Here is a 27,449-nt window from a genome sequence, read left to right as displayed (position 1 = left end):
AATCGAGCAGTATCGGCCTTCTACTTTGTTGCTTTGCAAAGTTGTCTTGGTTTTTCTAGGTTCTTTGCATTTCCAGGTGAATTTTAAAATCAACTTGTCAATTTCTACAAGGCAAAAACCTTGTGGAGTTTTGATTAAGATTGCACCAAATTTATACCTATGATCTGCAGATCAACTTGAAAAGAAGAATATTAAGACTTCTGACTGATGAACAGGCATTCCTTTCCATTTATTTAGGTCTTTCTTATTTCTTTCAGCAATGTCTTGTAATTTTTCAGTATACAAGTCTTCAGTGAGATTTAACACTGAGGTATTTTAAGTGCAGAATTGGCGTGGTCTGCTTTATAATCCTCATTTGATGATATTTCTTCCATTGCATTTCAGAGAGAATGGAAGGAGGAGAGAGAGAGCGGAAGAGGGAGAGAGAGAGAGAAACATCGATTGGTTGCCTTCTGCACGTGCCCTGATGGGGGCCAGGATCAAGCCTGCAACAGAGGTACGTGCCCTTGGTCAGAATCGAATCCAGGACCCTTCCAGTCTGCTGGCTGACGCTCTAACCACTGAGCAAACCAGCCAGGGCTACTTTAATCCCTGGCCCATGGACAAAGGAGTGGAAGAAGGACAAGAATGGGACACAAAGATCAAGTGGAGACTGCGACGTAGTTCAGGCAAGTGATGATGGGACTTGAACCTGACTGGTGACGGTGGTGATGGGGGAAAAAGAGCTGATCTGAAATTTAATCAGATTGAACCACATGGAATTGCCATTCTTTGCAGGTCAAAGAAGCTGTAATATTGACAACTTCATATGGCTCAAACTAATATTTTTGGAGCAAAGTCAGGACTTGGGACTTGCTGGTTGATTAGATGCAAGGAAGGAAGCAAGTGGCTCTTGGGTGCTGAGCTCAAGCAAATGAACGGGCGATAATGCCATTTCCTCAAGCTGCAAGGACGGGGGCGGTGCGCCCCACTCTCCTTGGCTTTCTCTTTATTCCAATTCTTTTTCTTTCTCTCCATCATCTTTAGCTTTCCAGGGAACACCGTGATCACAGGGCTACATGTTTACTTTTAAGCATGCATTTTTCCCACCCAGCTCCCTGTCTGACGTTTTAATGGCTTTTGCTGGCTTAGCGTTTCATGGGCAGGGCACACAGAAAGAACATAGTTCCTGCGCGCAGTTTGAGGTTCGTGCATTCTCGCTTGATTTTTAATGCCATAGCAACATGCCCTTAACTTTTTATTTCTCTGAGCCCAATCCTCATCTGGAAGGGTTCTGGGCCACATTTTCAAGCAATTTGGTGCCGATCATCGTGAGGCTCCTGAGTTTATGGAGGGAAGGCTAGGAACGCGTGCTTGAGTTTATACTCAAATTACTATCCTAAATGACTCCATGGAGGGTTTCTTTTAGGGGTCACTGAGAGCCAGAGTGGAATGTTTTTCCTTCTTCACTTTATCCCAGGCCTTGGGGCACGAGGACCATAAATGCAGGTAATGTGTTTTATAGCCAGATTCTCTAGGTTCATTTTCCACCTCTCTCCCCACCCCCAATGATAACCATGAAACTCCACAGAGCTGGCTAGAGACTCACTTTGTACAACCCTGTTTCTAAAAAAGGCTAAGGGATTTGGGTGGCTGAGCGGCATCGCAGGGTGCCCTTGAGGAGCATAACGCTTCCTGTTTGTAGCTCAGCCCAATGGAGCAGTCCAAGCTCAAAAGGGCTGCTCATTAGGTACTGAGCTCCCCATCACTGGAGGTATTCAAGAAGTTCTCACACATGTGATTGACAAAGGTGATATAATTGGAGATTTATGTATCTGACAAGGAGTAGAACTATAAACATTTAAGTGTCCTTATAACAGACTTTTTTTGAAATGAAGATATCTTTCCATTGTTTCAGCAGATAATTATTGAACACTTACTATGAAGCTGGGAATTGTACCCTAAAGATACAGCAGTAATTGAGATGGCCATGGGCCCTGCCTTTAAAGAGCCTCCAGTCTAGTGAGAGTGACAAGTAATAAGTACTTTACAACGGGGTGACGGAAATAACTGTGGCTCTCAGATATTGAGCCAGGCTCCTAGTTGTCATTTTCTCAGGGGTTATTTCAAAGATGCTTCCTGACCCTGAGAGGCCAAACTCCACTTTACAAATTATGAAATGCAAGCCCAAAAATGTTGCCTAAATTATCCAGGCTTACACAGCTGTTACCTGCTGAAGCTGGAACAGCAGCCCAGGCCGCTCCGTCTCCAGGGTCTACACACTTACCTAAACCTCTGGTTAAGATTCTTCCAGGACCAAGTTAGTGCTCAGGTCCTGAAGCCCAGGTCTCCACACACCCTACCCCCACTCTCACCTCGAGAAAGGTAAACAGTACAGGTCCACTCCCTCCCTCTACTCCCACTAAACATACTGGTCCTCAGAGGTTTTCAAATAAAAACCATCTCTCTGCCTTATGCAATTAAGCTTACCGGTTCCAAAAAAAAAAATTATAATAAAACATTTTATTTAAAACTTGAGGCTTGATATTTGCCAGAATGCCCACTGTCATTTGGAAAGTGGGGAAGGTTTATAAAAGCCCTACTAGGTGCTCAGCCCTGGAAGCGGGTGAGGGTTGAGTGGCTGGAGGTGCACAGATTAAAGATACAATATATGCCTTTGATAAAGTTAAAATCTCATTGCAAAGACAAAAAGAGATGAGCCAGAGGTAAGCAACAGGAGACCAAGGCCGGGACTAAAACATTGGCTGCGTGGTGGCATTTTCTACATCCGGGACCTCACTGTGTGTCTTTGGACAAGTCCCTTTGCCTCTCTGAGCCTCGAATTGTTCATCTCTAACAGTGCTGCCCAGAGGAAGCTTCTGCGGTGATGGAGACGCTCTGCCTGCAGTCCCAGTGCAGTGGGTATCGAGCTCATGGAATGTGGTTAGTGTGACTGGGGATTGAATTTTTTATTTTATGTAATTGTTAATTATTTTACATTTAAATTGCCACAGGAGGCCAATGGCTACCATATTGGGCAACATAGGCCTAGAAAGCTGGGACTTAGGCGGCTTCATCTGTTTCAAATAATATATTGAGAGAGAGCCTCAGAAATGTTCATTTTGCCTCTGGGATTGTCTTGAAAGAAAAAGTACCTGTGAAACCCTTGGGCATGGAGACGGGTCTCACCACTGTTTTGATACATGTGGCTGTAAAGCTCGGGACAAGTCCTTTAGCCTCTCAGTGCCTCAGTTTACTTGTCTGTGAAATGGGGGTAATAATAGAGCCTAGTTCACAGGTCGTTGTGAGAAATAAATGAAATCATAGATCTTTCAGAACAGTGCCTGAAACTTGGTAAATGCTCAACAAAGGTAGCTTTTACAAAAATTTTTATTGTTTTCATTATTAATGGGACTTAGCATTACTCGGCTCTCTGGAATCATTCCTTGTTGCCCTAGCAACTCACTCTTATCAGGGAGACATGGAATCCTCTGAAAGCCATCTTCTTCTTTTTTCCACTTTAAAACACTTTATTACGGAAAACTTCAAACACATACAAAAGTTAGAGAGTAGCACACGCCCAGCCCCATCACATCTGCACACCTGCCGTTTGCTCACCCACCCATGGGGTCCTTTTAAGCAAGCACAAGATAAATCATTTTCATAAATATCTCAACATATACAGGGTGCCCCCAAAATGTATACACGCTTTAACAGCTGCTAACTCACTTAATTTTCACTCCTTTTCAGATTTAACTGATTTGAAGTAATGGGTGAAGCCAGACTAACCTTTGAACAGAGAATTTACCCTAACTTGCCGCTAGACTTTTTTATGGGGACACATGAAAGAGAAAGTTTGTGGCACAAACCCGGCCGCGGTGGATGAATCGAGGGCGCACGCACCGAGCGAGGGGATTCCTGGTGTTCGCGATTCCACTGCTTCGAGTTTCCAGCGGTGCCGGGGCCAGAATGGCCTCAGCTTGGAAACAGCCAGCGACAAAAAAATTATTCATTTCTGTAGATAATTCTAAATTCTGAAAATGAACTGTATGTTAATAAACGCTGACTTTATAACCATTCAAAGTGTGTAAACATTGATCTGGGGCCCCCTGTATATATCACTTGAAGTAGATCACTGTTTTAAAAAGGTTTCCTTTGAAGAAAACCAATCACAACACCATGATCACACACCCAATTTTTAAAAATCCCTTTGTTTTTATTGTATTGGTCCAGCTGTGGTGAGATACAACTGACATAGAGACTGTGAGTTCCAAGTCAACTGCACTTATTGTGTGAATCATTTTGCAACAAATGCAAGTCAAGTCATGTGCTGAACACCTTAAAAACCACCTTTTTGCCCGGCCGGGCGTGGCTCAGCGGTTAAGCATCGACCTAGGACCCAGGCGATCAGGGTTCGATTCCCGGTCAGGGCACATGCCCGGGTTGCGGGCTCGATCCCCAGTTGGGGGCGTGCAGGAGGCGACAGATCAATGACGCTCTCATCATTGATGTTTCTATCTCTCTCTCCCTCTCCTTTCCTCTCTCTGAAATCAATAAAGATATATTTAAAAAAAAAACCAAAAAACAAAACAAAAAACACCTTCTTGGTCTCGGCTGCCTAAGCAGAGGGATAGCGGGTAAGAGCCCGAGGTCAAAGGGCGCCCTTCTGCACGCAGAGTGCTCCACATTTGCACAAATATTGAGTCTCCTCCTTCCCGGCACCTGGGAAGACATGAAAAGAGTTAATATCTTCATGGCATCAGCCCCCTGGAGAACTTTACCAAAGGGATTAAGGTTGTTCTTGGGCTTCTACACTGAATGGTCGGTGCAATTCAGTGAGATAATGATGGAGATAAGACGTCCAGGTATTTTTATCTGGAAGGATTTTTAAGGTTGTTAACGAAACCCAGATGGGCCTGACAGCACAGAATTCCCTTCTCTTTATTTCTTAACTTATTCCCCATGCATTTGACAAGGGAAAAGATCCTTCCACCATGGAAATCTGTTTTTAACTTGCTTTGGATTTCATTTAATTTAATGGTTACTATGGGATTTCTGTCTATGGGTAACTGGCTGTCGAGTGCCACTGGTGTTACCAACCCAGTGAGTGTGTGACCGCGGGCAAGTGTCCTCTTCATTGGACTTGGGTTCCCCGTGGACTCAACAGGGATTTGGACTGGGGGCTGGGAGTGGATCTTTCCAGGCCTTTTCAGCTCTGAAAATCTAAAGCTCAATGATACCTTTTCTTTTAAAATAGATAATACGACAGTGTCCTAAAGGATTCATCGTTAAACAACATTTCCAGCCTCCAGACCCAGAAACGCATAGATCAGGAGTCAAACACTCCAACGCCCGCAGGAGCCAAGCAGGCCGCCGAAGTGGGTGGCCTGGGCTGAACCGACGAGCCCACACCCTGTCCCACCGAGGCCGTGGCTGTGTCTCCAGGTGAGCTGCTATGTGGGAATGTGGGCATTTGAGGACAGATCTTTGACTTTTCCAAGAAACATCAGAAATCTAGATTTTAAGTAAAATACTTCAATTCTAAATGTCAGCTGAAGGAGAAAAAAAAAAAAAACCCACCAAAAAACCACCTCTGAGGGCCGAGCTAAGAATACGCATAGGGTGGACTGTCCTTGACCTGCGCCTGCACCAGGCGTAGACAGTTGAACAAAAAGGTCCTGAGTCCAGGACCTTTTCCAGGGCAGACCTCGATACGCATATATGCACAACCCAAGGACACGGACAATGGTGGGGAGAGGGGCTGGGGAGGGGGGTGGGACGGGGTGGAATGGGTCATTGGGGGGAAAAAGGGACATCTGTTATATTTTAAACAAAATTTTAAAAAATAATAAAAATTAAAAAAAAAAGACACCCAGATATCAGGTCAGTTCTTTTAATCTGATTCTTTCTGCTAAAAACCAACGCAATGACCTTTGGCCCAAGACTGAAAAGTTCAGTCCAAACTAATAACCAGAAAGAACCTGTGCGGGGACTTTCGGAGCCCTGTATTGTACTCCATCAACTTCCCGGGAGCTGAACCCCAAATTTCCAGAATTAGCTTGAATTCCTGGGCTGAGTCGCAGAATGCATTTTCCAGAACTGTAAGGAAACAGACACCAAGGTGAGATCCAATTCCCATCTAAACCGTCCTGGAAACAGTGGGGTCGGGCCCCTTCCACTCCCGCCTATAGCGGCCAGTCTCTGTCCTTGCTAGCATGTATCACAACCTGATTTTTAAAACATTTTGGTTTCCTAGTTTGTGGTGTGTACCCTGCACCCCACCAAGATGGAAGCTCCAACTGTCTCCCGGCTCCTATCCCAGAGGCTGAAGCAGCAGGAGCCCAAGTCCACGTTGCTATAATAAGTTAAAGAATGGCCATCAAGGTTGTGCTGCAGTGACTCCAGGAGCAGGCGGCTCATTACTTCCCAGGGCAGGTCCTTATTGACACTCTTACCCGATAGGAAGCTCTTCTAAAACAGTCTGAATCCTCGGCGTCTCCACCAGCCCTGGTTTAATCTCTTGGGGCCCAAAAAGCTGAGCCTACCTGCGCTCCCAACTCACAGGCTCCTGAGTGGTGAAAGACAGGTAGCCCATCTCTTTGAGTCTTATTTTCTAATCCAGGCAAAAAGCATATTCATGTCTTCATTTGATCTCCTAAGAGGGGAGAGCAATGGCTGTGGGTAGGAAAGGGACAGGAGGGGTCGGTGACCCAGGAGCCCTGAGCACAGTGCACAGCTGACAGACTCCCTGGCACTCGGACGTTTTAAAATTGAATCTGTTGGGGTGGCCTTGGTTAATAAGTTACACAGGTTTCAGGTGTACAGTTATATAATACATCATCTGTATGTTGTATTGTGTGCTCTCCTCCGCCATGCACTTTAAAGCCAGGTGATCCGGTTTCTCAGTCACGTTTGAGCACACACACTGAGAAACAAGCCTGTGTCTTTGGCCTCAGTCGCATTTCCATGTGAAAATAATAGAAGAAACTTTTGGTTATGAGAGAATGCCTTGGGCTCTGCCAGCCTTGAGATTCTAGGATTCTACAAGGAACACCGTGCATTGGTGTATACTCGTGTGTGTGTGTGTGTGTTTGACTATACAAATCGGCTTTTCTCCTGAACACTCTGAGAACATTTGCAAAGGATCCAAAGCCAGTAACCCAGAGTGAGGGAGCGATATGCCCGGGAATGGCGATGCTGGCCTTGAACGACACCCCCCTTGGTGTCCCCAAGAAAATTAAGCTTTATGGAAAATAGGGCGATGCTTTCCTTGCTTCCCAAGTTTTCTGCTTAAATGCCCATACATGTTAGTTACCTGGCACAGTCTGGATGGGAAGCTGATCGGGAGGCCCAGTCCAGGCCCTCGCAAGGCCTGGGCATGAAGCTGCATGCCGAGCTGGAACCCAGACTGGCCAGGCCGCGCAGTGGTAACGGGGCACCGGGCCTCTTTCAAAGCACCAGAAAGCCGGAGAGAAGGGGCGGATTGGGCCTGACGTGCAATCAGCTGATGAGCCTCTTTATAAAGTGGAATGAAAACAGCAGTATATCCAGCTGGAGGCTGGACATGCCCGGGTATTAGGCAAGCTTATTTCTCTACAAGTATTTCTTGAATGAGAGGGAGTTGGACTATATTTAAATGTGCTTGAATTCTCTCCTGTTGTAAAAGGCTCTCTCAAATACTTTATTTTGAACACACATTACTATTTTAGGAAAACAAGTTAGCCTGAAATAACCTCGACCAGCTGGTTTGGATGCTAAAAGCGGTCACCTGACAGAATCAATAAAGTGAAAGGACAAAGACATTTAGAACCGATTCAGTCATTCTTCCTGGGGGTACGGCTTTACCAGAGAAAGGCTTGAATGTTGTGGTGTGCAAGCCTTTAGGTGGTCAGTTCAGAAAGCAATAGAGTAAGTTATTAGTACTGGAGACCGTGAGCAGCACTTGGGCACTGGAATAAAATTTCCAATGACAGCGTCTTTCAAAGAAAGATTCAAAAAGTGCCTTAATAGAGACACAAAGGAGAACATGCTGTAATGGTAAAGAGGTTAGTCCAACAAGAAGACATAACAACTGTAAACATGCATGCACCTAACAACAGAGCCCAAAATTTATGAAGCAAAGACTGACAGAATTGAAGAGAAAAATGGACAATTCGACCACAATAGCTGGGGACTTCAATACTTCACTTTATATAGTGAATACAACAATTACACAGACTATCAGCAAGGGAATAGGAGAACTGAACAGCACTTTAAACTATGAGACCTCACAGACATCCACAGGACACTCCGCCAACAGCAGGACACACACTCTTCTCAAGTGCATGCGGGACATTCTCCAGGATCGACCACATGTTAGGCTATAAAACAGGTCTCAACAGAAGCAAAAGTATTGGAAATCATACCAAGTATATTCTCTCACCATGACGAAATGAAATTAGAAATCAGTAAGCAAGATAAATTTTAAAAATTTGTAAATATGTGGAAATTAAACAACACTCTCCTAACTAAACAATGGGTCCACAACAACAAATAGAAGGACAAGGGAAATTAGAAAATTCTTTGAGATGAGTGAAAATGAAAACACCACATACCAAAACATATAGGACGCAGCTAAATCAGTGCTTAGAAGGAAATTTGTGGATGTAAATGCCCGTGTTAAAGAAGAAAGGTCTCAAATCAGTAACCTACACTTTCACTTTGAGGAACTAGGGAAAGGAAAAAAAAGAACAAGCCAAGAGCAACCCGAAAGCAAGCAGAAGGAAGGAAATAAGGACGACTAGAGTGGAAATTCCTAGAGAGCAGAACAACAGAAAAGTCCATGAAACCAAAGATTGGTTCTTTGAAAAGATCATCACAATTGCCAAGTCTTTAGCTAGAATGAGCAACAAAGACAAAAACAAAAAACACAAAAACAAAAAGAGAGAGAGGATTCAAGTTATTAAAAGCAGGGATGGAACAGTGAACACTACTCCTTACCTTACAGAAAAAGTATCGTATCCATGTTTTTGTAGATACTGACAAGCTAATTCTACAACGTATATAAAAAGATAAAGGAACTCAGCCTGAATAATTTTGAAAAAGAAGAACAAAGTGGGGGGCTCATCCTCCCTGACCCTCAAGACTTAACCCAGGCGTCAGGTTTCTGTGCAGCCACTTTTTCTTTGCTTCCGGGGGGTGTCCACCTGGCTCCTGCTCATGCCCACAGGAAACTGTGCAGCCTTCGGCCGGGCTCTCGTCACACTGTGTCGTGTGACCTGCTGCTTGTGGACATGGATGGTATCTTTCCTTCTCGTATCCCCAGGACCCAGAAGAATGCCCAAAACATAGAAGATGGTTAATAAATGTTATTTTAAGTAGACGGATGGAAGATGGACAGATATATGGATGAATGGATGAATGGGTGGGTGGATGGATGGATGCATGGATGGATGGATGGACGGACGGACGGATGACTTTGGAATGCTCTACTAGCATACAAACAGATGAGGCAGAATGGTTTCTTAGGTCATTGCCCTGAAAGATGCACTAAACTGGGAAACCTGCAGACTTCCAGTCCTGCCACCCCCCATACGACTTTCCGCAAGTGACTTCCTCTTTCCGATCCTCAGTTCCATCTGGAAAATGTGTGTTTTACTAGAATGATCTCTAAATGTCATCCAGATTTAGGCTCTATTGTCCCAGGACTAAGCAGGTTCCTCATTCATGTCTAGCACGTTTAGCATTTGATGCAACTGGCCTTTTAAAAGGCAGATTTCATGGGCATGCTCATTAAGCCTCCCAAAGTGGTCACACCAGCAGATACCTACACTCAGTGCTCCCTCCCTCTCAAAAGCTTTTGCACCACTTGAACCCAGGACTGTCTGAGCTCCTTTTGTAGAAAATGTAAATGGGACTCACTCAGCATTCACAACAGGTTTTTGGCACGGGTAATTTGTCAGCCACAACAGTGTCACCCTATAAACTGGCCCTAAATTCCATTTTCTGTTACTAATGGGAAAGGCCATGTGATAGGAATTTATGGGGTGCCTCGGGTTTGACAGACAGACATGTGGGTAAAAGAAAAGGGCAGAGGAGGTCGCCTTCGGTATTTAAAATCCTAGGTCCCCCTGTAAAACCTGGGAGCTGGTTTTGAACGTGCCACAGGAAAGAAAAGAGCTTCTCAGTCCTCTGCTGCCTCTCAGTTTCAAAGACTTTCTCGTTCCAAGCGGTATTATTTCTCAGAGATTTTCTAAACACAGAAAAAATGGCTTGGCCTAATTTCAGAATTGTAGCTCTTTTTAAATTTTGACCAAAACACCCACTCAATTTCTTATTCTGTCTCCAGCCACGAGAGGTTTGACCAGGATTTAATTTTTAACATCCTTGCCTGGGCCAACATGGCAGTTTCGATCTAATATTTGGAAACAGACTCTCGAAATTACTTAATTATCCCAACATTGCAGCAACATTAGTCAATTTTGCATTAGAATATTTTCCAGGGGTGTTGAGAACCACAAAAGCTGCTCACTTTGCCATCCTTAGAAAAGCATAACCCGTGTTAGCAAAAGGAAAAAAAAAAGTCATCCGTCAGACTCCAGAGGAGGGATTCAGCCACTTTCCACTGGTTTCCTAAGTCACACTGCTCTTATTCTAAAAATGTTATAGTTAAAAACATCTATAGCTAGAATCTGCTGTCAGAAAGCACCATTTTATAGCGGTTACACAAAGTGTTTTCTTTCTACCCCTATCAGAAATTCTTAAACATCACTTTAAAAACCTTAAATTTTTAATGCAAAAACTATGATCTGGGTTTACCATTTCCCTAAGTTGAGTCTTCATGGAAAAAAACAAAACTGGACATTAGGTTAAAGTAAAGAAGATTTATTTCTCTGCCTTTCAAGGGAGCTCAGCGAGAGACTATTAGAGCCCACGGAAATGCGTTTGGAGAAGGACGCAGCCGATTAAAGACGCCAGGGCCTCTGTATGTATCTGCTTGGCGACCTCGGGACATATTTTCAGAATTTTAACTACAGCTTACGACCGCGCCAGAGGCCTGAGAGTTTAGCAGGTGAGGAGGGGTGAGCTCCCCTGTGCATTCACACGCCGGCGCTCTCCCTCAACTGCGTGCCTGTGTACAAATTAAAAGAGGGGGATTTGAATGTCTGGCTTCCTGGGAAATAAAAGGTCAGAGGGTTTATTAGCACCATCAGGCCTTGATTGCCAGGTCCACGGGAAGGAGCAGCGGCCTGGAACCGCAGGGGCTCCGTCGTTGCCTTCCCTGCACCGTGGGGGCCCCCGCCCCGGTTTTTATTCCATTCCCCTCCTTCTGTGCCAGTCTCCTCCTCTGGGAGGAAGGGTGTGTGGACCCCTAGATCTGGGGAAGACTGCATGGTTCGAAGAGCCATCTAGGAGTGAACTCTGGATTCATGTCTGTGCGCCAAACGGTGAGATGAGTGAATCGGGAAAATGAAAGAACCAGTGAGGCCTGGTCTCAGCAGAGATGTGGGGGGCAGAGGGGGCGAGGCCTGGCCCTTGACCTAACACTTCACCCTCTCGCGGTCATTTCAGTCCCCCCTACAGGGCGTCCACACTCACGCCATTGCTTCCCATACGAGGCTGTCATCCCCCACCATCAGGACCCAGCACCAAGGCCACCCACCCCATGATTGAAAAGGTAATCCCAGCAGGGGGGCAGATTTGGTATAAAAAATACGTAATGATATTAATAGATAGATGATAAGGAAGGAAGGAAGGAGGGAGGGAGGGAGGGAGGGAGGGAGGGAGGGAGGGAGGGAGGGAAGAAGGAAGGAAGGAAGGAAGGAAGGAAGGAAGGAAGGAAGGAAGGAAGGAAGGAAGGAAGGAAGGAAGGAAGGAAGGAAGGGGGAAAGAAAGGGGAGGGGAGGGGAGGGGAGGGGAGGGGAGGGGAGGGGAGGGGAGGGGAGGGGAGGGGAGGGGAGGGGAGGGGAGGGGAGGGGAGGGGAGGGGAGGGGAGGGGAGGGGAGGGGAGGGGAGGAATAAAGGAGTTGAAGATTATGGTTTCTGACAATACTCATTGGGATTACAGAGCATAAACCTCCTGTCCCGAAACTGTACCTCATCCTCGGCAAATTATGGAAGACCACAGCCCTTCAACAAACATCAGCAGACGCCGCTATTGGTAGAGCGAAGTGCCCGCGGGCTGTAGGACACAGCTCCCCAAGCGTGGCTTGATGGCAGGAGACCTCCAGAACCAGTCACACCAGGGCCCATCCCAAAGGCCTGGGCTCCACGATCCAGGCGGCGCCGCAGCGTCTCCTCTGCCCGGGCCCGACCTTCACAGCCGCGGCGCCTCTGCTGCAGGGCGTGCAAAGGAAGCCAGGCCGAGGGACTGTCCTAGAGGAAGGCACCGCGATCGGGTCCGCATCCCAACCCGGCGCTTCCGGGGAGGTGCGGGACGGGCTGAGCGCGAGCTGGAACCGACCCGAAGCTCAGCTGCCCGCTCGCACGGACGTCGCGGCCAAGCCGCTTGAGTTGAGTTTTCTCAGGTCGAAAACGAGGACTCTCCCGGCCTCTGTTCTGCAGGTGGTTGAACAGATGGACCGAAACACGGCGTGTAAAGCACTTAGCACAAGGCCCGGGACAAGTAAGGAGAGTTTGAAAAGCTGGCCCGCGTAGCTGTTATTCTTTTCACAGCCAAGTTAGCGAGGCCGGGCCCTATCCAGGCGTGCGAGAGACAGCAAAGGGGGAACAGCTTAGAAGCTGATCCCACCGGGGAAAATATCACGGTAGTAACAATAATAACAGCTGAGGGCTACCTCCTCCGCACCAGCTTTTAGAGAAGCGCTGTCATCAGCTCCAAGCCGCAGGGTCCTCTTTGCAACTCGCCAATGCAGCCTTTTATACCCTCCTCACTGGGGCCAAGCCGAGCTCGGCCCAGGCTGGACACGGAGGCCAAGCCCAGGGTGGGCCCCTGCAGAACTGGGCTCGGCTTATTCCTGCTTCCTTGTTTGGTCGCCTTGGCGTGACTGCAGACACTTCCCCTTCCTAACCATCCTTGAGCCTCGCCCTCCGTCCCAGGAAAGAAGGGAAAAGCTCAGTCCCAGGTTGCTATAAATGACACATGGCTCCCTGCTCACTGCCACCTGGAAATGTGCATGTTTTCTAAGAATGAGAAGCCTTAAACCAAGGAGAGTATCTCTGATTGGAGAACAAAGATCCCTTGGGTGAGAAGGGAAGATGTTTATAGGGAGCCTCACTTCTGATGTCAAACGTTAGCCCGCCCACAGGAAGTGAGCATGTGCCTGCCTCGGGTGTACAACCCTCCATAGCTTAGGAAACCTTCTCACCCCATCTTCTCATCGGTGCCTCTTGGCAGTTTTGTGCTGTAGACAATGACAGAGAAGCCGGCGGTTAGAGCCAAAAGAGCCCTGGAGGACTCTTACGTCCAGAATCCCCAAAGCACAGGATGCGCAGGATACACGAGCTGTGTGATCCGCTGATGGGCGCCATGTGCCCTCACGAGACTCACCGTCAGCCTCCATCCTATCCCCCTGGTTAGCTGTAGAGGAAACAGTCTCCATGGGCCCTCGCATGTCTCTAATTCTTCTCTAGCACTGGCCCATCTTTCTTTCTAAGAACCACAAGTACACCTATGACTCAGAATCCTTAGCAAGCAATAGCATTTAGCCAGAAGTAAAGAACATTTTTTTTGTTCTGTTTGCATTACACTTATTTCTTCTGTTACCTTCCACTTATGCCACATGGTTTTCCATCTGTGAGAGTGCACAAAGACTCCTTTTCAAAAAATGTATTGAGTACATTTAGTGAGTCAATTAAAAGGCACATATTAAGTAAATAAGAGAACATGTTCACAGACAAGATATAAAATGAGAAAATGAAATAGACACATGCTTTAAGTCTAGGAAACCCTCACCAACCCAACCCTTCACCTGACCAATAGACACCCGAGGCCAAGTCCACAGTCACTAGCTTGCTGGCAGCAGAATGCATCCGGGGCTCATTTCACAGGTGCAGCCAACTCTAAGGCATGAGTCACTGGAGAAATGTGGTGTCTGATCCCCTAGTGAGCAGAATGAAGTCTTAGCGATAAAGCAGGGGAGGCAAAGGAAAAAAAGCTTTGGAAAATCTGAAATCCTACCAACAGTGATCCTGTAGGATTAATTCTGCTTCAGGAGGCAAAGTTCAGGGCCTTTTTCTTCTGCACAGAATTTGTTTGAGGCTAAAATAGAAGCATCTCAGGCCCAGTGTCTCTGGCTCAGTTGTTGAATTTTAGGAAATGACATATGAACATGGGAATGTGAACTACAAGAGGTAATATGGGCATCGCTGTGTTACCAGAAGAGATTCCTACCAGGATGAACAGTCACCAGACTGCACTTCACTAATCTTCAGCAGTCACCCCATGTGGCAGAGATCTGCAATAGCAGTCTTTTACTTCTTTCTTTGCTTAGTGGATACTCAACTTTGGCACTATGGACATTTTGGGCCAGATAATTCTTTATTGTGGGGGACTACCATGTGCGTTCAAAGATTCTTAGATGCATCTCTAGCCTCTACCCACTAGATGCCAGTAGCACCCCCACACACACCCTGTGATGACCAAAAATGTCTGCAGACACTGGCAAATGTCCTCAGGCACCAGAAAGAGCAGCTGCCCCTGGTTGAAAACCACTGGGCTGAAGTCATCCCAAGAGGTTCATAGATCATTTAAAGAAAGTGTAAAAGAGTTCTCAGCAGGGAAATATTGGACACCTGGGTTCTAGGGTATGCAGGAGCTCACTTTCTGGATATAAATACATAGGGTCTGGTGTATAGTCGATGCTCAGCCACATGTTAATTTCCTTGCCATGTTCCTGCTCTTTGCATGCTTATTTCTTCCATGAGCTTTAAAAGATCACGGTGAATGCGTATATCCTAATTTCAAAATGAGAAAGACAATCCAGGGAATATAAAAGGGGGCACTGCCCCTGCTGCTCAGCCATCCCCCCGCTTCCCCAGCTAAACACTCTCTCCCCACCTTGGCCCCCTTGCTCTTCCCCTGGCTGCCTCCTGGCCCTCTCTGGTTTCGTTGACTCCTTCCACCTCACCCACCCAGACACCTCTTCACACCTAGTCAAATCGTGTGGGCGCCTGCTGGACAGGTTTCAGAGGTCTCTGCAGGAAACATCAGGCCCGTCCCACCACACAACAAGGGCTCCCCTCCATGGCATTTGCCATGGCCCTGCCCACCTTGCCCTCACCTCAACCACGCTTGCCTTGCCCTCTACCCGATGCCCACCCTCCTGCAAAGGCCTCTGCTCACCGTGACCTGCAGGAGCCCCTCACCTCCTCAGGGCCACCCCTCTCACCCAGTCTCTGGAGGCTCCATCCACGGCTCCTTCAGGACACTTGAAGCAGCAGTGACTGTCCTCACCGGTGTGATTAACTGGCTAACGGTTCTTTTTCCCTCCTGAGGCTGGAGTACAAAGATTATGTTTACTCTTGAATCACCATTTTATCCCAGAGCCTGGCAGAAAGAGGAGCTGGGGAGGGGGGGTAAGAGGGTGGCGGGGGTAGGAGAATGCTGACCACCCCTCCCAGAAGCAAATTAAAAATGCGTGTGTAGAGGTAGCAATCACTCCCGCCAGACAGCCAAGCGCTAAATGAACAGCCTCTAACAACAAGCAGGAGAGAGCGGAACAGAGCCCGGGAAGCCGGGGGCCCTCGGCAGCGGCGGGGTAGGACCCCACCCCCCAGGGCAGGGCTGCGGGCTCTGGCCCCCCGCCCCGTCACCGCACCACAGCGGCGGGCTCACAGTAACGCCTGGCGCCTCTGGTCTCGGAGCAGAGGGAGCAGGAGCAGATCATCACCACACACTCCGGGCCTGCCTCCGGCTCTGGGGCCCGAGTGCCTGCTGTGCCCAGGTGACCAGGCCGCTGCTCGTGCCCAGGAAGGGTCTGTCCCCCTAGAAGCAGCTTCAAAACTACCCGGCACCTAGGGCACATGGAGCCTGTGCAGAGGTCCCTTCCACATGGGACCACTTTCAGTACAACAAACCAGAGAGACAGAATAGAGAAGGCTGGGACCGCGGGAGCTCTCCTGAGTCGGAGGGGCCTGCGAGCACCCTGGGTTCTGTCCCCTCCACCTCCACAGGGTGGGGACACTACCCAGGGGCTCTGGCCTGCCTGCAAGGTCACTGCAGTGTGTTCACAGACACATCACCTGAGCTCATTTCAGCCCCAACAAAGGGCGCAGGCGGGATCAACAGGACATTACTACACACCTGCCCTCCCCACCCACAGCTGCTCCAGCTGGATAGGCCAGTGCCAGGCGCCTTAGGTACCCGCTCAGCTCCTACTGTCCTGCCAACCACCCCCACATGGTCTACACAGCCTGCATCTGCACAAGGCCACTTTTCCAAGACTGGAAGAGACAAACGCAGGAAGTCAAACAAAATGAAAGAACAGAGAATATCTCTCAAATGAAAGAACTAGAAAAATCCCCAGGAAAAAGCCCTATGCAAACAGGAATAAGTAATTTGCCTGGTAAAGAATCCAAAGAACCGGTTGTAAAGACGCAAACCAAACTGGAGAGTGAAATAGGGGAAGTAGGGAGAACTTCAGCAGAGATAGAAAGTATAAGAAAGAACCACGCAGACCTGAAGAATCTAGTAACTGAGGTGACAAACCCATTAGAAGGAATCAGCTGGAGATTAGCTAACACAGAAAAACAGATCAGGAACTTGACAGACAGACTAGTAGAAATCAACCAATCAGAACAGCGGGGGAAAAAGATTAAACAAACTGTGGATGGTCTAAGGGACCTCTGGGATACCATCAAGGGCTCAAACGTTTGCATTATAGGGATTCCAAAGAGAGCAGAAAGAAAGAAACAGGAACTTCATTTAAATAAGTAATGGCTAATAACTTTCTTAACCTGGAAAAGTAAAGACATCCAGGTCCAGGAAGCACAGAGAGCTCCAGACAAGATGAACCTGAGGAGACCTGCACCAGGACATATTATAGCTAAAATGGCAGAAGTTAGAGACAATCTCAAAGGAGGCAAGAGAAAAATGGGTTACATACAAGGGAAACCCCATAAGGCTGCCAACTTATTTCTCAGCATCAATTTTGCAAGCCAGAGGGAGTGGCAGGACCTTTTGAAAGTGCTGAAAAGAACCTACAACCGAAAATAATTTACAGAGCAAGGTTGTCATTCAGAATTCAAGGAGAGCTAGGGATTCCTGACAAGCATAAACTAGAGGACTTCATCACCATTAAACAGTTTTACAGGAGAAGTTAAAGGGTCTTCTTTAAGCAGAAAAGGAGAGGCTATAACCAGAAATAAGAAAATATGAGAAAGGGAAAAACCTCACAGGTAAAGCCAAATATTCAATAAATATATCAAATCAGACACTTAGAAGGCTACTACAAAGGTTGAAAGAAAAAATACGAAACGAAACTCAAACTTGTTGTGTATCTCCCAATTACTTATTATAATTACTAATTACTTATTGTAATTAGGAGATACACAACACAAAAGATCTGCAATATGACATCAGTAACATAAAGCATGAAGGGGGAAGCAAAAATGTAGTCCTTATAGAATATAGTCAAGCTTACATGCCTATCAGCTTAAAATAGGCTGCTATAGACAAAGCATGATATACATAAACCTCAGGGTAACCACAGACCAAAAACCTACATACAAAGAACAAAGAGAAAGGAGCCAAATAAACACTAAAGAGAAACAGCAAACCGCAGGGGAAGAGATCAAGGGAAGAAGAAAGAACAGGGGACAACTATAAAAACAACCCAAAAACAATTAACAAAATGGCAAACACTGCATACCTATCAATAATTACTTTAAATGTAACTAGTTTAAATGCTCCAATAAATAGTGTGGCTAAGTGGATTTTAAAAACATGACCCATCTACGTGCTTCTTGCAATAGACTCACTTCAAATTGAAAGACACATACAGACTGAGAGTGAAGGGCTGAAAAAAGATATTCTATGCAAATAGAAATGAAAAGAAGGCTGGGGTAGCAATACTTAGACAAAATAGATGTTAAAACAAAAACAAAAAATTTTTTGGACATTGCATAATTATAAAAGGGTCACTCCATGAAGAGGATATTACAATCGTAAATACCTATGCACACAACATAGGAGCACCTAATTATATAAAGCAGTTATTAATGGACATAAAGGGAGAAATAATAGGGGATTTTAATACCCTACTCACATCAATGGATAGATCATCTAGAGCAAAAATTAATAATGAAGTAATTGATGGAACTATCCATTGATGTGAGTAGAGTATTGAATGTCACATTAAAGATCAACTTTATAAACATTTTTAGAACATTTCATCCAAAAATTGTAGAATACACGTTTTTCAAGTGCACATGGAACCTTCTCCAGGATAAATCACACATTAGGCTACAAAACAAGCCTCAATAAATTCAAGAAGATTGAAATTGTATCAAGCATCTCTTCCAACCACAGTGGCATAAAACTAGAAATCAACAAGCATCTCTTCCAACCACAGTGGCATAAAACTAGGAATCAACGACAGGAAGAAAACTGGGAAAACCATGAATACACGGAGACTAAACAACATGCTACTAAACAACCAATGGCTCAAAGAGGAAATCAGAAACTATCTTGAAACAAATGAACATGAAAACACAAACTTTCAAAATGTCTGGGAAGCGGCCAAAGCAGTTATAAGAGGGAAGTTCATAGCTATGCAGGGCTACCTCAAGAAACAAGAAAAATCCCAACAGAGGAAGAAATCCTTAAGAACAGAAATAAATGGACAAATATTTAAAAACAGAACAAGAGGAAGAGGCATGTGTGTTCAATTAAAGTCTTCTTTTATATTAAAATGGTATGAAAACAAGACTTTGGTGGGCATGATGACTTCTCTTGCTTTAATCATGTCAAATGTTTCTTCCTTCCTTCTCCTGGGTATAGTGTTCACCTTTTCTTTGGGGACATGATAGCTTTAGATACCTCATTCAGTCTTGGACATAGAAAGAGAAGAAAATCATTTTTGCAAAGGGTCTTTCCTAGCAGTTTGTTTCCCGAGTAGCAGTGCATGTGAACAGGTGTTTGGAATTTGGCCAGGTGAAGGCTGCCCTTGAGAATAATGGGTCATGACTGAGATCATCAGAGATGCTCTGGGTCTGGCCAGTAGCCCTCCCACAATTCCTTTGTTGTTGCTTAACTTAATGAAGCCCAGTCTCTGTCACCTGCAACTGAAGAACTGCATAACAGAGTCTTTAAAACTCAGAGTGGCACAGATTGGCCCTGCTTCCTGTAACAGGAGTTTAGAAATTAAATCTTGTTCAATCACTTAGAAATATGTTAAGATGCCCAGCAGGCATGGCTCAGCAATTGAGCATCAAAGTAGGACCCAGGAGATCGAGGTTCGATTCCCGGTCAGGGCACATGCCTGGGTTGAGGGCTCGATCCTCAGTAGGGGTTGTGCAGGAGGCAGCCGATCAGTGACTCTCTCTCATCATTGATGTTTCTCTCTCTCTATCTCCCTCTCCCTTTCTGTCTCTGAAATCAATTATATATATATGAAATACGTTAAAGTCAATGACATACAGTGGAAGTAAATTTAGTAAATTGCAAGGGAGCTTAGAGTGGGGGAAAGTATGTCATTTAGATACAAAAGAGGAAAAAATTAAATCAATATAGTCAGCACTTGACAACTGTAGGTGTACTCTACACAAGGAACCACTGGCATGTGATTCTCCCCGGGTTCTTGTGTTAGGGTGTAGTGTTTGTAAATACACAGAGAAGAGTTGCCTCATACAAGAAGTGACTTTGCTCAAAGCCAGCCAATCAAGCATGAAATCTAAACAGCACAGGCCTCTCGCAGGAGGGGTGGGAAGTGGGACTCATGAATCACCTGGCCCTCCGTCAGCCTCAGTTTCTCTGTGCCGAGCTCCACTGGCAACGACTTTGTATTTTTCACCCGTGGCCCCTAAAGGATTTCGTCTCCTGCTCAGCTGACAGTGTGCTGTCCTCCAACACTGGAGGAAATTCTAACTGGGTTGGACTTGCCCGGAAGATGGTAAGGAGTTAAGTAATGTATTTCGGTTTGAAATCATGTTATTATTTTATTTTATTTTATTTTATTTTATTTTATTTTATTTATTTTATTTTATTTTATTTTATTTTATTTTATTTTATTTTATTTTATTTTATTTTATTTTATTTTATTTTATTTTATTTCATTTTTTTAAGCCTATAGTCAGAATCAACGCCAGGCCTTTCTTATTTGTCCTGGTGGAGCAGTCCCAGTTGGCGTGCACCCATATCCCATCACCATTCAACTGCAGGCTGAAGGCTGCTTGAAGGAAGACCTGATTTCTCCGCCAGGGGCTCTGTCCTGGCCTTGGGGGGGGGGGCATGGTGGGCCACAAGGCCCCCCGGGAGCAGCCCTCGGCTAACAGCAGACAGCTGGTGCGTAAATAGGGCCTCCGCGCCCTCCAGGAGATTTAGCTCTGAATGGAGTCTTCTGCTGAGTCCCATTTCCCAGAGTGACAGCTTCCCCTTCCGGGGCTGCCTTTCCTTCCCTGTCTCACTTATAAACCACTTCCTCTCAACTTCTTATCTTAGGACCTACTTCTGGGGAGCCCAAACCAAGACTCTTGACATTTTTACCTCTATTATCCTTACCTCACTGCTATGCTCCAAAAAAGGAAAGCTTAGCAATTCTTGAGGGTCAAAATCCAGCATTGTCTACGGAGCTGTGTTCTCAAATAGAAACCCTTTTTTTGTTTACGTTTGTTTGCAGCCTGTGAGCCTCTCAAGGCCTGCACAATGTTTGAGACCTAAGCAAACGGCGCTGGCTCGAGAGTATCAAAAGAAATCTGCAAAACCAAATGTAATATATGTTTGATTAAATGTCTACAAAACGTAGTAGGAGGTCAACTAGTCAACCGCAGCTCACACAGATTCGTGTGCAGCTGTGTGCGGATGAGAGTCAATGTGGGCGCAGGTATTTTTAAATGCTTGTTAAGAGGGAGGCCAGAGTATGGAAAACATGCCGATGGGCTACGAGTGCTGTGAACCAGTCCTGGGATCTGCGTGTCCAAGACGACACTTGGACTCTCCAAAACAGAGGGAAAACGCCTTTCCTGCTCCCCTACCTCCCCCAGAGTTATATATAGATCGCGCTCTGCAGACAGAAGTCTTTTCCGGGGAGAAGATGTCACCCACGTTTAGAATCCAATATTTATCTGACTTTGTTCTGCCTTCTCCGGAATCCATATTCCCCGGCAGTTCCAAGGAAGTCACAGTCTTCCCCTCCGATGTGACACCTCTGGCCCCTCCCCCACGTTAGCTTTATATCCAAATGCGACCTGGAGGCTGTCGAGGCCCAAGGTGATCAATGACAGGTCCAATCAAAGCCACCCAGACAGGCAGTGCGCTCACCGCTCCTTGATATGAAAGGTGTTTTATTTCTCACCCCTTTGTTTCTGTCACTGAAAGAATGCTTCCGGTGTGTGGATTAATTAAAGTGTAAACATTAAATATTGATTGATGCATTATCAGCGTGGAGCAGTGGCCTCCCGTCCAATTGATTCCCACCATGATTTATTGTCATATTTGGGGAGTCATTTTGCTTGATAACCAGGAAGGATGGCCTGCCTCCCCCGCCACACTGGCTCCACCCCCCTCTTTTTTCCCGGTCCCTTCTCTTTTTCTTCTAGGTGACATCTGAGTTCCAATAACTAGAACATCTTCATCTTACTGTCAAGAGAGAGCCTGTGGCCTGACATCGGTTTTGCGTATGTGTATGCCTGTGTGTGTCTCCCAGGCAATTATCAAATCAATTAACAACTTAACACAGAGAATAGCATATCTTCTACGGGCTATTTCTGATTAACGGAGCTTGGCTACTGAGCCCTGCAAAATATGATTATGGGCAAGTTGGGGCAGAAGGAGGGAAGAACGTAACAGGAAACAAAGAGAGGGAAAAAAGCCATAATTCCATCTTGTCACTTCTCTGAGCTGTGCCTTCACTGGGGACCTAGAAAGTGTGGGGGGAATAAAGTAACAGTTCGTATTTACAGTTAGTTATAAGTCTCTATGGGTATGAATTGACGTACCATATTTCATCCAACCGACCCACATCAAGTTGCTGTTTGTATAGGTCAAAAGTAATCAAATAGCGATGATTTCATATGACTCAACCTTATATATTTAAACTCCCTTCCCAAGTAGGATTTGATGGGTATCGTTTATCTTGTTTTGCAAATGAGAAAATTGGTGCCAAAGAGGTAAGTCACATAGAACTACCATTTAGTTTGAGTTTTGGCATAAACCAGGCATGCATCTGAATGCCCTATGCAATTTCCTCGTGGAAAGTGACCACAGAGGCAGTGCTGTGGGCTGAGTGGTTGTGTCCTCCCCAATTCACATGTTGAAATCCTAAACCCCCGAGGTGATAAGATTAGGAGGTGAGTGGGAGGTGATTAGGTCCTGAGGGTGGAGCCCTCATGAATGGGATCAGTGCCCTTACAAAAGAGACCCCAGAGAAACCCCTTCCCTTCCACCGACCCACTTCCACCACTTGTTGTACGGATACAAGAAATCTAGTAACCCGCCCGGCCGGGCGTGGCTCAGCGGTTGAGCATCGACCTAGGATCCAGGAGTTCTCGGGTTTGATTCCCGGTCAGGGCACATGCCCGGGTTGCGGGCTCCACCCCCCGGGGTGTGCAGGAGGCAGCCGATCAGTGACTCTCTCATCACTGACGTTTCTCTCTCTCTCCTTCTCCCTTCCTCCCTCTGAAATCAATAAAGGTATATTTGAAAAAAAAAGAAAAGAAAGAAAGAAAGAAATCTAGTAACCAGAAGAGGTCCCCCAGCCAACTATGCTGGAGCCCCAAGATTGGACTTTCCAGCCTCCAGAACTGTGAGAAAAAAAATCTACTATTTATAAGCCACCCAGTCTGGGCTATTTTGTTATAGCAGCCTGAACAGACTAAGACAGGTTCATTTTACCCATTTTATGGATCAAAAACACAGACAACAAAGCTTCGAGGTGTTGACTAAGTTGTACATGCATCAGTGCATAACCCACGCACACAGACAATAGTGTGAGGAGGGTCAGGGGTGGGGTGGACGCGGGGCAGAGGGGACCAATGGGGGAAAGGGGGGGCATCTGTAATACTTCCAACAATAAAGATACATTTTTTTTTAAAAAAAGAGGTTGAGCTTCTCGCTGAGCGCCGCCAACACGGTGTCCAGGCGTTCCGTGGAGGCGGGCCGGGTGGCCTGCGCCTCCTTTGGGCCTCAGGCCCGGAAGCCGGTCACGATCGTGGATGTTACCGATCAGCACAGGGCTTTGGCTGATGGGCCTCGCACTCAGGGAGGAGACAGGCCGTGCCTTTCAAGCGCATGCAGCTCGCTGACTTCACCCAAGTGCCTCACGGCGCCCGCCAGAAGTATGTTCGGCAAGTCTGGCAGATGGCACATATCCACACAAAATGGGCAGCAGTCCTGAGACAGGCCAAGAAGATTGAAGCCAGAGAAAAGAAAGCCAAGATGGCAGGTTTTGATCGTTACCAAGCCATGAAAGCGAAGAAAGTCAGGAAGCTTCAAAAGGCAGCTCTCCTGAAAGCTTCTCCCAAAAAAGCACCTGCTGCTGCGAAAGGTGCAGCAGAAAAGGTGAGCTCAGCAGGCAAGGAGGCTCCCGCCCAGAAACCTGCAGGCCAGAGGCAGCACCTCCAAAAGCCCAAAAGGGTCCGAAAGCTCCAGCCCGGAAAGCACCTGCTCCCAAGGCACCTGGCAAAAAACGTGAGAACATAAGAGGCCATAATAAAAGTAGTAAAGTTCTTTAAAAAAAAGAAAAAAAAAAGAGGTTGAATAAGTTGGTAGACACCTTGTTGGACACATAAGTTTACAGATGCCAACACCTGGTGGTGTATCTAATCCAAGGGGAGACTCACAGGCACCCAGAGGCCCTGACACCAGTCCATGGCGTGTGTGGTCCCGCAGCCCCACAAACGGGTTGAAGACTCTGGCTTGGAAAGCTCCCCGTTTCCTGGCCCTTCCTCCTGGCAGGAGGGAGGTACAGGCACTATCCAGAGTATAGTGAAAACATCAGAGGGTGTTTGACCCTGTTCTCTGAGTGGCTGTTGTGAACAGGAGCCAGAGTCAGGTCCCACTTAAAGAAGCCGTGTTTGAGACCTTCGCTGTAACCAGATAGGGTTTCCCACTGGTCTTCAATCACCAACATCCTGTTTAGATGATGTCCTCGGGGAGCTGGGAGTCTGGTCTCCTATGAGTCATCAGATTAATTATGAAATAGAAGGAGACAAGGAAGCCTCGTCCCTGAAAATCCCGGCTGCTGGCTGAGGGTCCCTCTTCCCCACAGGTCTCCGTGTCCTCGTATGTGCCCACACCACATAGTGCAAACCGCATCGCCTGGCAAATGCCTCCTCGCCTGGTCAAGGGTGAGCCCCCCACTCTCTCCACAGCCCTGGTCATCCTCTTCAATCAGCATTTTCCCAAAAACAGCCTAGATAAAATAAAGCGAGGCTGGCTGGTATAGAAAGACTCTATCTTTTGGAAAGCTTCACACTCTGCATAGGGCAATATATAATTACAAATCATTGATTAGTGGAAAATGTACAAATTGGTGAACACGTTTAGGAAATCTCTTGGTATAGCTGTGTCTCACTATCTTGAGACTTTTCCATGAAAAAATTCAGTTGAAAATTGTTTTCTCCCGTGTGTGTGTGTGTGTGTGTGTGTGAATGTGGGTATTGCTGGTGGTGTTTGTTTTCAGCTTCTTGAGTTGAATGTTCAGAATGTGTATTTCCAATCTTATGTTTTTGTAAATCCATCACGGCTGTAAATTGTTGCCTGCGTCCTAATTTAGCCACACCCCATAGGCTCCGGCTCATGGCGCATTAATCTACAGTGGATTATATTACGTCAGTTTTGACTTCTTACTCCAAGAGTTTATTTGGAAAGGTGTTTTTAAATTTTAAATTTCTAAGAGAAAAAAAAAATATACTGCACAGTTTTTAGGAATAGTTTCTACTACAAACACTAGGACTAGCTAATCCTCCTTACGTTGTTCTTTTCAAATTAATTTCACAGCTCTTACATCCCAAAGATCCAGTAAGAGTCCATGGAATTATCCCAGCCCGGTGGAGCAGAGCCGGTTTGATTGACAGGCTCGGTGGGTGGAGTCCATTGGGCTGGTTTTTCCAAAGCCACAGAGCAGAGAAAGGACATACTTTAAGGCCCCATGGCAACTAATGAGTGCTTGTTCCTGCCATGTTCGGTCCTGGCTCTTGATAAGGTTCAGTTTTTCAACAATATTTATTGAATGTTTGGTGTGGGCGAGGCACTGTTTTAGTGCATCATGAGCAATACGGAGTAAAGCCCCAGCCCCCCGGCATTACTTTCAGGTTACTGAGGCCTGGAATGCAGGGAAATGGCGCTGCAAGCTCAAGGAAACAGCAAGTCCCCATCACAAGAGCCAACACGGCCCTGTCCGCGGGTCCCAGGGGTTCTTGCAAGTTACCCTGACCTGCTCCCTGAAGGCACTCCTGTGGGCGCTGCATGCACTGCTGCTCCCCAGACTCTCCCTTCAGTCCTCTCCCAAGACGCGGCCTTGCTCTAACCGTCAGAGCTCTGCTGTGCCCCCCCACGCCAGGCACGGCGCTAAGCACTTGACCCCAGGACCTCTTTTCGTGTAACCCTGACGTTTCCGCCCATTGTACAGATGAGCACACCAAGGCTCAGATAAACGAACTCACCCAAAGTCGGCATCTCATGAGGGTGAGGCCTTCGAACTCCAAGACCAGTGCTCATTCCAGGAACCCAGGGATTTTTGGTTTTTGGCTTTTTGTCTTTTTTTTCCCATCAGGAGGAGCCTTGGGGAGGAATCTGTGGAATTTCAGTTGGCCTCCTGCTCTGTTATCTAGATGCCTGAATCTTGGTCTCTCGGCCCATTGCCATCATTATCGTCATTATTGCCTTCGTCATCTCATCTGTGGGATAATCATCTTCATACCATTTTATGAGCAGCCGCGGACTGTGCTGAGCACTGCAGGTCCGTCCATCCTTAGTCAGGACAGTGGCGAAAAGCAGGGGCTCTGGGGTGCAGCTCCTGGGTTCAACACTGACCCCGTGTCTTACCAGCTGGGCTTCCTCTCTTGCCTGATACCACACAGGCAGCAAATGGCAGCCTGACTGAACCCAGGGCTGTCTGGCCACAAAACTATTAGCCCGTCTCCCAGAGGCTGGCCATGGGCTTCAAACAGAGCCCTTGAGAAGAGAATTCTAACATCCTCAAGAGCACAGAGCTCTGTAGCTGACAGCCCCACGGACGACACTGACTGCACCTGAAAAGTCCAAAACAGTATTGGCTGCACATTTGCATCTGTAAACCAAGAAGAAATTAGACATCTGAATGCTTTGAGATCGAAGGTGGACCTTGGGAAAGGAGAGGCCAAATTATCTCCCTGTGCAGAGCATGCCTGCCTGGAAGCCAAATGACTTCAAAAGGGTTCCCTGGAAGCACAGCCTGCGACTGGAATCTGAATGCATGGGATTTGTGGCAGGAATGCTAGAGGGAGGGCAAGGAGCCGAGATAGGAGAGGGGCCGAGCCAGGGCGCGGCCTGGAGCGCGGCGCAAGCTCGGCCGTGGAGGCGCAGACTCGGAACGGTGAGCTCTCCCTCGGGCCGTCTCCCGATGGCCGGCCAGCCCCGGCCGTGAGCTGCTCGGGAAGGACGGGGCTCACTCTCCAGGGAAGGAGGCAGCTCTGAGCCCCTGGCAGGCAGTGGAAATGGAGATCTGGACTCCTCACCAACCCCCACCCAGAGTCAGCGTGCGTGTTACTGAAGTACCCTCTGCCGCAGGACACTAGTGCTTTATCACTTATGTTAGAATTGCTGGCTTATGGGGATTATCAAAGGGAGGCCGCTGTTGGTATTTGTTTTTCGGTTCTCTGCAGTCAACACCCCCTAGCTGCATGCACACCACCCTCGGCACAGCACTGCACACGGGGGCTTCCTGAGCAGAGGGGGAGCCAGGCCCTTGGCAGAAATGACTGGGAGGTGTCCAGAGTACATCACCCTGCTCGGGAGCTCCCCTGGGAACCCACAAGGGTGGTTTGGGGTCTTGTCCTGAAAGAGCTTTCCCCCATCCACACCCCAAACTCTCCTTCAATAAGAAAGCAGTGTTTCTGTCCACAGGAAGAATTACTTGAGTCACCTAATCTGACTGTGAAGCCATAAAATCAAACACCCTGCTTCTGACTGCTGGAGAAATGGGAGGTGAGAGAACAGCTTTCTGATGTCGGCATTCAGCGGGTTCCGAAGCAATGTCCAAATGGCTCAAGGACAATCTCAAAAGGCACACAAACCTGAGAGGTGTATCCTTACAGACATGAGCATGGGATGGACAGATAGTGCCCAAGAAGGAGAACTCTGATGTCCCTTCCTCTGCGGACACATGTCAGAC

The 27,449-nt window shown here is 46.9% G+C and overlaps 1 pseudogene; it reads left to right on the top strand.

Annotated features, from left to right (window-relative positions):
• The first annotated feature begins 20,368 nt into the window (after positions 1-20,368).
• Positions 20,369-24,379, top strand: LOC107531018 (large ribosomal subunit protein eL14 pseudogene; annotated as a pseudogene).
• The last annotated feature ends 3,070 nt before the right edge of the window (positions 24,380-27,449 follow it).

The sequence above is a fragment of the Miniopterus natalensis genome, chromosome 18, assembly GCF_054644295.1.
Source record: "Miniopterus natalensis isolate mMinNat1 chromosome 18, mMinNat1.hap1, whole genome shotgun sequence".
In the NCBI taxonomy this organism is placed as follows: domain Eukaryota; kingdom Metazoa; phylum Chordata; class Mammalia; order Chiroptera; family Miniopteridae; genus Miniopterus; species Miniopterus natalensis.
Note: the sequence above shows the minus strand (reverse complement) of the source record. Positions and strands in the feature narration are given on the sequence as shown.